Source organism: Pygoscelis adeliae, unplaced genomic scaffold (genome assembly GCF_000699105.1).
Source record: "Pygoscelis adeliae isolate BGI_AS28 unplaced genomic scaffold, ASM69910v1 Scaffold181, whole genome shotgun sequence".
NCBI classification, from domain to species: domain Eukaryota; kingdom Metazoa; phylum Chordata; class Aves; order Sphenisciformes; family Spheniscidae; genus Pygoscelis; species Pygoscelis adeliae.
Window position 1 is genome coordinate 262,925 of NW_008824360.1, and position 7,424 is coordinate 270,348.

The following is a 7,424-nucleotide window of genomic DNA, read 5'->3' on the forward strand; positions in this document are numbered from 1 at the left end:
TTGCCTTTCACGGTATAAATCAAGCCTGTAACGCGTGTTACCAGTACTTGATGTAGTTTTACATTTGATACCCATTTAAGAAGTTCTTGCTTTCAGAATATTTTTGCCATTTGAAAAGTCTAAAAGAAAAAAACCCTGTAGCTTAAAACAGGAAAGGGAAGCATTTAAGACTTAAGCCAAAATACCCTTATTTTTAAAGTAATTCAACACAGTTATTCGTGGCTTTGGATTCCTTGGACTTAAATTTAGCTATAATGGACATTTTGCCCTAATGTTAGCCCTGTGAGACTTGTGCTTACTCATGTTGAACTTCTTCAGTCTAAGAAGATTCAAGGTCAAATGAAATCAGACTCTTTCAGACCAATTTGTGTCTTTACAGTGCTTCTTACTGGCTGAACTAATTTGGTTTGTTTACACCAGTTTCCAAGTTCAAAGTGAAACTTCAGAAGAAGACGGTTAACCAGTGGAACAGATTACCAACAGGGTGGCTTGAATTTTCCATTACTTTAAGTCTAAAACAAGTAAGCATGTTTCTCTAGAAGAAATGCAGGTGGGTGTGTTGAAGAAATCCAAGTGAAATATGGTCTGTCTCATGCAATAGATAGTTCAGAGGATAATGACGGCTCTTGGTGCCACAGAATAGACTAGAGCTCAGGAAGGCACTTGCCTTTTAGGGTAGGAAACTCTCGATCTGCCTGCTAAAAGGACCTAGTACTATAAGAAAGGGCACTATAAGAAAGAAAATAATGCGCTGTGAGGACTGTCCATTTGTTTCAGTATGGCAGACAGTGGTATTCATTCTCTCTAGAGCACGTTCGGTGGTTGGTGCAGTTTGACCTATATTGTGTTACCTTCAGTTTAAGACCCCGTTTTTGAGGACCTCTCTGCACGAGAGTTACATATATTTATATAGTAATATAAAGAAATAAACTTCTTTGTGTAACTAGGGAAAAGGCTGGTCAAAGATATTTTCATACCAAGTTTCTAGCTTTCCCCCTCTAAGCTCAAGGTTGTCAAATTGATTAGTGATTATTACATTTGTTTAAATCATACAGCTTTTAAGTAGACGTTAAATAAGCTCGCTCTTATTGGATGATTCATGAAGCAGGGTGGTATAGTAGTTGAAGCTGAGTCAGGAAGGCTTTGTTCAATACCTGACCTCAGGCCTACTGAGTAAAGTCAGGCAGTTAATTCTCTTCTTATCCTGGTTTCGTCAGATCAATGGTTTTACAGACCTTTTTTGGACTTGAAAAGTTTGCAGCAAAATGATGTCTGAGAGCTGTTAAAATTGTATAATATAAACCTGTGGAAGTACAGACTGTGTACAGATCTGGTTTGCATGGTATCTCTTGCGCTAGTGTTCTAGATAATAATTAAGGCAATTCTAAAGTGCTTTTTTTTTTCCTAGGGTATAAACCTCCCTCCCAGAAAAATGGCACTCTGTTTTCAAACTGGAGTGAGAGCACAAGGAACCGAAGAACCTTTGCAGATAAAGAGCTACAATGGATCACAATGGAGTGGGATCTCCAGCAGGGAGAACTAGAGGAAATGGCACCAGCCTAGAGCCTACAAAGACCCAATGGGGATCTCGTAGCAGTCACACAAACTTACTTAGGATTGGTCACAGTTCACATTTCAACTTTATTTATTTCAAGCGTGTTTTCCTACATTTTGTCTTCTTCTGGTACATTCAAGCACACCATTTCTAGAATATTGACTTTGTCCATACCAGACACAAGACTTTCTCCCCTCAAACATAAATGCTTTTACATCTGACTGAGAGACACAGTTTAGAGAAATTAATTTGACTAAGAAACCAGAAACATGCAAAGAAAGTGACTGCGGTTGGAGGGCTAGTGTTTCATCTGGTGAGTTTAGTTCCTTTTAGAGGGATGTGCAGTCAGAGGCAGCAAAAACACAGGCAGCTCTGAAAAATGCAAAGTAAACTATACATTGAACTATGATCAGAATGCCGGCTCAGAACCTTACAAGATGTTCGTTCCGTAGAACAAAAGCAACGTGTGGTCCAGAATGCAAAACCGTAAGTATCTCTGGGAAAGGACAGGGTATGATGTTTAGCTAGAATATCCCAGCAGTGTTATTCTGAAATGAAAACTCCAAAGCAGGATCTATCATTTTCAATAGAATCCTTGTTAAAAGCATGATGATGTTGAGGGGCAGATTCTCAGTATAAGCAGGACTGAGTCACTGTTTGGAGGATGCATGCAGAACTGATGCAGTTCAGAAGTGTCTGACTTGGGTGTAAGTGAGCTACATCTTATATGAGAAGCCATCGAATTATAACAGTGCAGCTCTCCTTGTTAGATCAACCCAAGAAGCAGGCTAAATCTAAGTCACCGTGCTCTGAGGCTGCCTCCGGTGCTTTGGTTAACATGAGCTTCTGTCCATGGGATTGGTTCTCTAACTCTGTCGTGTAAGTGTTTTCCGTAACTTGGAGTCTGAGCATAACATTAACCACTTACCATCAAAGCAAGACTTTCACTGGGGCTTCTGTCTCTGGCAGTAAAGAAGCTTGAAACTACAACCTCAATGCACTGCAAAGTTTCAGCAAGTAGAATAATAAAACTGTTTTGAGAGGGGATGATCTGCAGGTTTTGAGTGACTAGTGATAGAATTGTTCAACCTGAGCAGTGACTGAAATGAAGAGGCCAGGCTGATACCTTTCTCTAGGGAATTTCTGGATCATCAGAAGTTAGTTTTGTCTTTTCAGCAAAGTGCTGTACCCTCAGGTAATACTGCCTGTATGAATAGGTACTGCTTGTGTTAACGTAATCAAGCTCAGGTTGGAGAGGCTGTTTTTAGTGTCCTGAATGGGAAAATCAGATCTTTTCCAATAGGTGGTTCATTTTTCTTGTATGTGTGAGCAACATCAAGTAGCCAATTTTATTCACTATTTTAGAATACTACCCATTAAACAGAGCTACTGTATATTTTACAGCTTCCAAAAAAGTCTTGTCAGAAAAAGCAGAATTTTTAGCTATCTTTCTATTCCTTGTTAAGGAGTATTTTACAAGATGTAAATGGGTTAAGAGTAGTGTACTGAATAATAAGTGAGAAGTGAATTAAAATGGCTGTGCATTTTTTTCAAACTACCCATTTTAGTCAAATTTTCATGAATGGTTCTAATGTTTGCAGAAGTTCTCACTGAACTGGTGCTTGTTGATTATATTAGTTTTTCTGGACCTTGGTTTAAACATGAAATCAGAGCTCCATGAGCTTCAGAATACTTTTCTGTGTAACTGGTAAATTAAGTGCTGAAATATTAAAGGAATAAGCATATGCTTTCTCTTGATAGTAACCAAAATGACAATGGAAATATTCATTTTGTTGTACAGTCACTTAGCCATTGGAATGGGCTCTAGGGTGACTCTCTGCCTTTTCTGCAGTGATCAAACTGAAGTTACTATCCCCATAGCAAATTGGATATTTGAATGCAAAGCTTGGTCTAAGCTGGAGAAGGATGCTTCTTCCCCTGTAGCAACAAGTCTATTTGTGTTAAAAAGTAACAGCCTGTAGCTAAAGGAAGTACATTCAAAGCTTTAACATGTCGTTTATACTGTCCTGCAGTGGAAAAGCTAACAAAAGGGAAGATGGGTGTCTAAATGCAGAACAGTCACAAATGTGGTTGAATGACAAGTAGGATAGAGCAACTCTCAGCCTGGCTGGAGTCCTACCTGCTAGCACTGAGCTGTGCCAAAGTGTCCACAACTCCTGTCTCTAAGAGCCTTGGTCGCAGGTGCTGGTAGAAGTGTGTGACTTTTAGTGGCCCCAGCTGCCCCAGCAGCTCTTTCATGTCCCCACTGCGGAGAAGGTGGTGGCAGCACTGAATCACTGTGTGGGCTGGAGCTAATGCAGCTACGAGGAGCTAGAGGAAGCCTGCCCCTTTGTAGTAAGTGAGGCTCCAAGGGAGGACGCAGGAAAATGCATTCAGATGTTTGGCGTTTAACCTGTTTGGGATTGATAATAGATACGCATTTGACTGCAGAAGAGCCAGTGTTTTAATTTTGCTTTTTTTGTTTGATTTTAATGTGATGACACCTGAAAACACATGTGGAAAATATGGGCCCCTTCTGGAGGGAATGTACAGAAATGCTACTGGTGTGTACCTCAGCACTCTTCCACTGCTCTTCACTCCTCTTACACATTCATGTTGCTTTTCTTAAACAGGTAAGGACTTGGCAGTTTAATGAGTCTGACAAAAATTCTGCAGTTAAATTAAAAATAAAAACCAGTTTCTTCAATAATTAATCACAAGACAGACTGGCATTGAGAAGACTTTTCTCATCTAAAGAGAAATGTTTAACACAGATTTCCCAAATGCAGAGACACAAACACTTGGCAGTGACTAGAATCAAAGAGACAGACCTACAGGAATAAAGAACGTATTTTTGTTGCAATATACTCTTATTTTAAATTTCAAATATTTGTCCATTACATTCATATTGATTAAACACTCCAGAATATTTTGTCATGTTTTCCAGCATTGTTGAATTGAGTTAAAATGTAATCAACTTAAATAAGAGAAAACACTCATCTAATAAATGTCAGTTTCGTGCTGACTGGAAAGAAAACACCGTGTTCCTGCCCTGTGACCCTGGTGCTTGTGTTAAAGCACAAAGTCTCCAATCATACAAATGGAACATAAAACCTTTCACTATTCACTTTTTTCTCCATGTAACCAAGCAAGTATGCGGTAGTGTGGGCAATGTAAGAAGCTGGCTTTTTGTTTATGTAGAAATTTTATAGTGCACCTCGCTGAGTAGCCGAAGATAAGACTCTAACTGATGAGCACCATGGACCAGATCCTATAGAATCACTGATATTAAAGATTGGTTTGGACTGAGCTGCCCAAGGGCATGTCTGTGTGGTGTGTGGGGGCAGACATCTCCATGCTGATGATGGCAAGGGCTGCGGCTCAGGAGCTGACAGAATTCTGCCTGCCTCGGTGCGGAGCTATGCCCTGTCTTGTCAGCCCTGCTCAGAGATGTGCAGCCCTTCTGCAGAGCACACCTGAGCTTATCACACAACACTGGCAGCTGTCATATTCTTTAGAAGACAGCTAGGAAGACGGTGGCTGTGATAACAACATTGTGATAGATGAGCCATGTTTGGCGTGGCTGTGGGAGATCCAGGACATCCCCTCCCTTACAGGGAATTTTACACTTTGCCATACACTGGCACGGCTTTAAGGGCAGGGATGGACAATGCCTGTTCTTGACTGTTGTTTCTTCTTCTTTGCAAAGTGTATCTGAGTAAGCGTTCATGCTCTGTTTAGTTACAGTGGATCTTTGGAGACCAGGTGGTTGCAAAGAAATCCGGAAAGAGGCATTGGTTGCAGCTATATTTAAGCATTTCAGTAGCATACTGATGAGTAGAAGATGAAAGCCCAGATTCGTAAGCAAGGGTTCCACAAAGCAAACTTTCAATGTGAGTATCTTATGTTCTTGGCTTTAACTTCCCTCTCCAAAATCCTTGGTGTTTGAGTTGTAGTGGCAGGCAGGTTAGTCTGCTTTCTTGCTGTCATTAGGGAGTGTGTCAGTATTGTAGGTATTCCACTGTGTGCTTTTCTGATTTTCCTTTCAGTGTAACTCATTGCTTCCAAGCAAAAGCTAATGACCTTCACTTGTGCACTTTGCCTTGTTGTGTGCTTTCTCCTGTGCTTTGCACTTTCTATTTAGACAATAAAAGGACCAAAGAGAAAACAATGTTTCTTTATGTTGGAAGTACAGCGGCCTCACATGTCAATATTTCTTTTCCCCCTATGCACTCTGACTTAGTTTATTTTTTTAAACACTTTGGCTTCTTTTAAAGAGATTTGAGTTCCAGAGCAAACCAGTTTGCACGATGTGCGCAGCTTCATGTTGCGTTGGACTGATCGCATTTGTTATGTCTACCAGCTGATAGAGTTTTCTGAAAATATTTAGCCTGTAATGTAACCCTCCCTGGTCTTCTGTTTTTATTGCAAACATGCAATTAATCACCCTAATTGTTCCAATTACCCAGAAGCCCAAGTGATTATGATTAAAAATAAATAAATAAAGGTAGCGATGGCATGGGGTGGCTGTAGGACTGAGATGAACCTTCAGCACAGCCCAGGCATCTTCCACTGGTCCTTTTATGTCTGGGAGATGTCCTGGATGTGGCTTGACGCACATGCTGGGTGTCACATAACCTAACCTGGGTGCTGCCTGTGTCTTTCAGGCGATTATTGCATGCTGGGCTCCAAAATGTTGCCAGATCTGGCACTACCAGAAAGTGTTAACTGTCAAATAATGGCATGAGAAAGAGTTGAGGAAATAAGCACACATTCTCTTAGAAAATGGTGTTTAAGAAATATTAGAGCTGCCATTTGCATCAACAAGATCAGTGTCATTTAGAGGTCAGGTATATAGGAATAATTCTAATTCCTGAAAATATCTGAAACAAAAACTGAAACCAAAATGCTGTTTCTGTTCTTTGTAAATTAAAAACAGTGCAGATTTTCCTCCCTTCAAATAATTCTCATGCTAGGAGCTTGAGTCTGTAATAAGTTTCACTTGTTTGGCACATCCTCAGGCCCAGTTAAAAAATCCTTGGAAATGGTTCTAAAATTAATGTCCAAACACAAACCTGCAAGCAGTGGTCCCGGTGGGTGTGCCAGGGAGAGCTCTGTGCTTCCAAGACTTCTGAAAATCTCTGCAATGAGTCTGACCAGCTCTGGGGAAAATAAAGCCAACCATAGTCTGAATTTCTTCTGTTTAGAAGGAAATGGCATTTTAATGTTCCAGAAAAGTGCAAGCCACATGCTTTTATTTTGCTACTGAGAGGCTATTTGAGGAGTTCACAATGTTCTCTAAGAAATAGAAATGTTTTATTTTTTTATATATATATATTGGTGTGTGTGTATATACATATGAGGATGTAATTCTTCTCTCATACTATAGCATTACATCATTGTTTATCCATTGTAAATCTGGGTCACTCCTGAATTACATTACTATGAATGCAGATGGAGCTTGGACTACAGCATGGGCCTGAAATGCTGTTTTCTAATAGGATTAGTGAGTCATTTGTGTCCAGATGTGGATTTGTCTGGGGGAAGAGATGGGGTGGGGAGGTGGTGTCCTGACTTCTGATCCCCGCAACATCCATGGGAATGTCCAGCACTTTGTTGCCTATCCTTGCAACTCTTCCCCAAGCATGGGGAGCTGGAGCTGGAGAGAGCCAGGGCAGCTCCTGGGAGTGAGACACTCTTCCTCTCTGTGGCTTGAGGCCGACCTAGAGAGAGGGGAGAGGTAGCCAGGACAACTGAAGTGTTTCCATGCTAGGAAAGATTAAGCTGATTAGGACTTCTGAGTCCTCAAAGAGATGTGGGAATGGACATAACAGAGGTTTACAAAACCCTAATCACCAGGGAGCCAGCA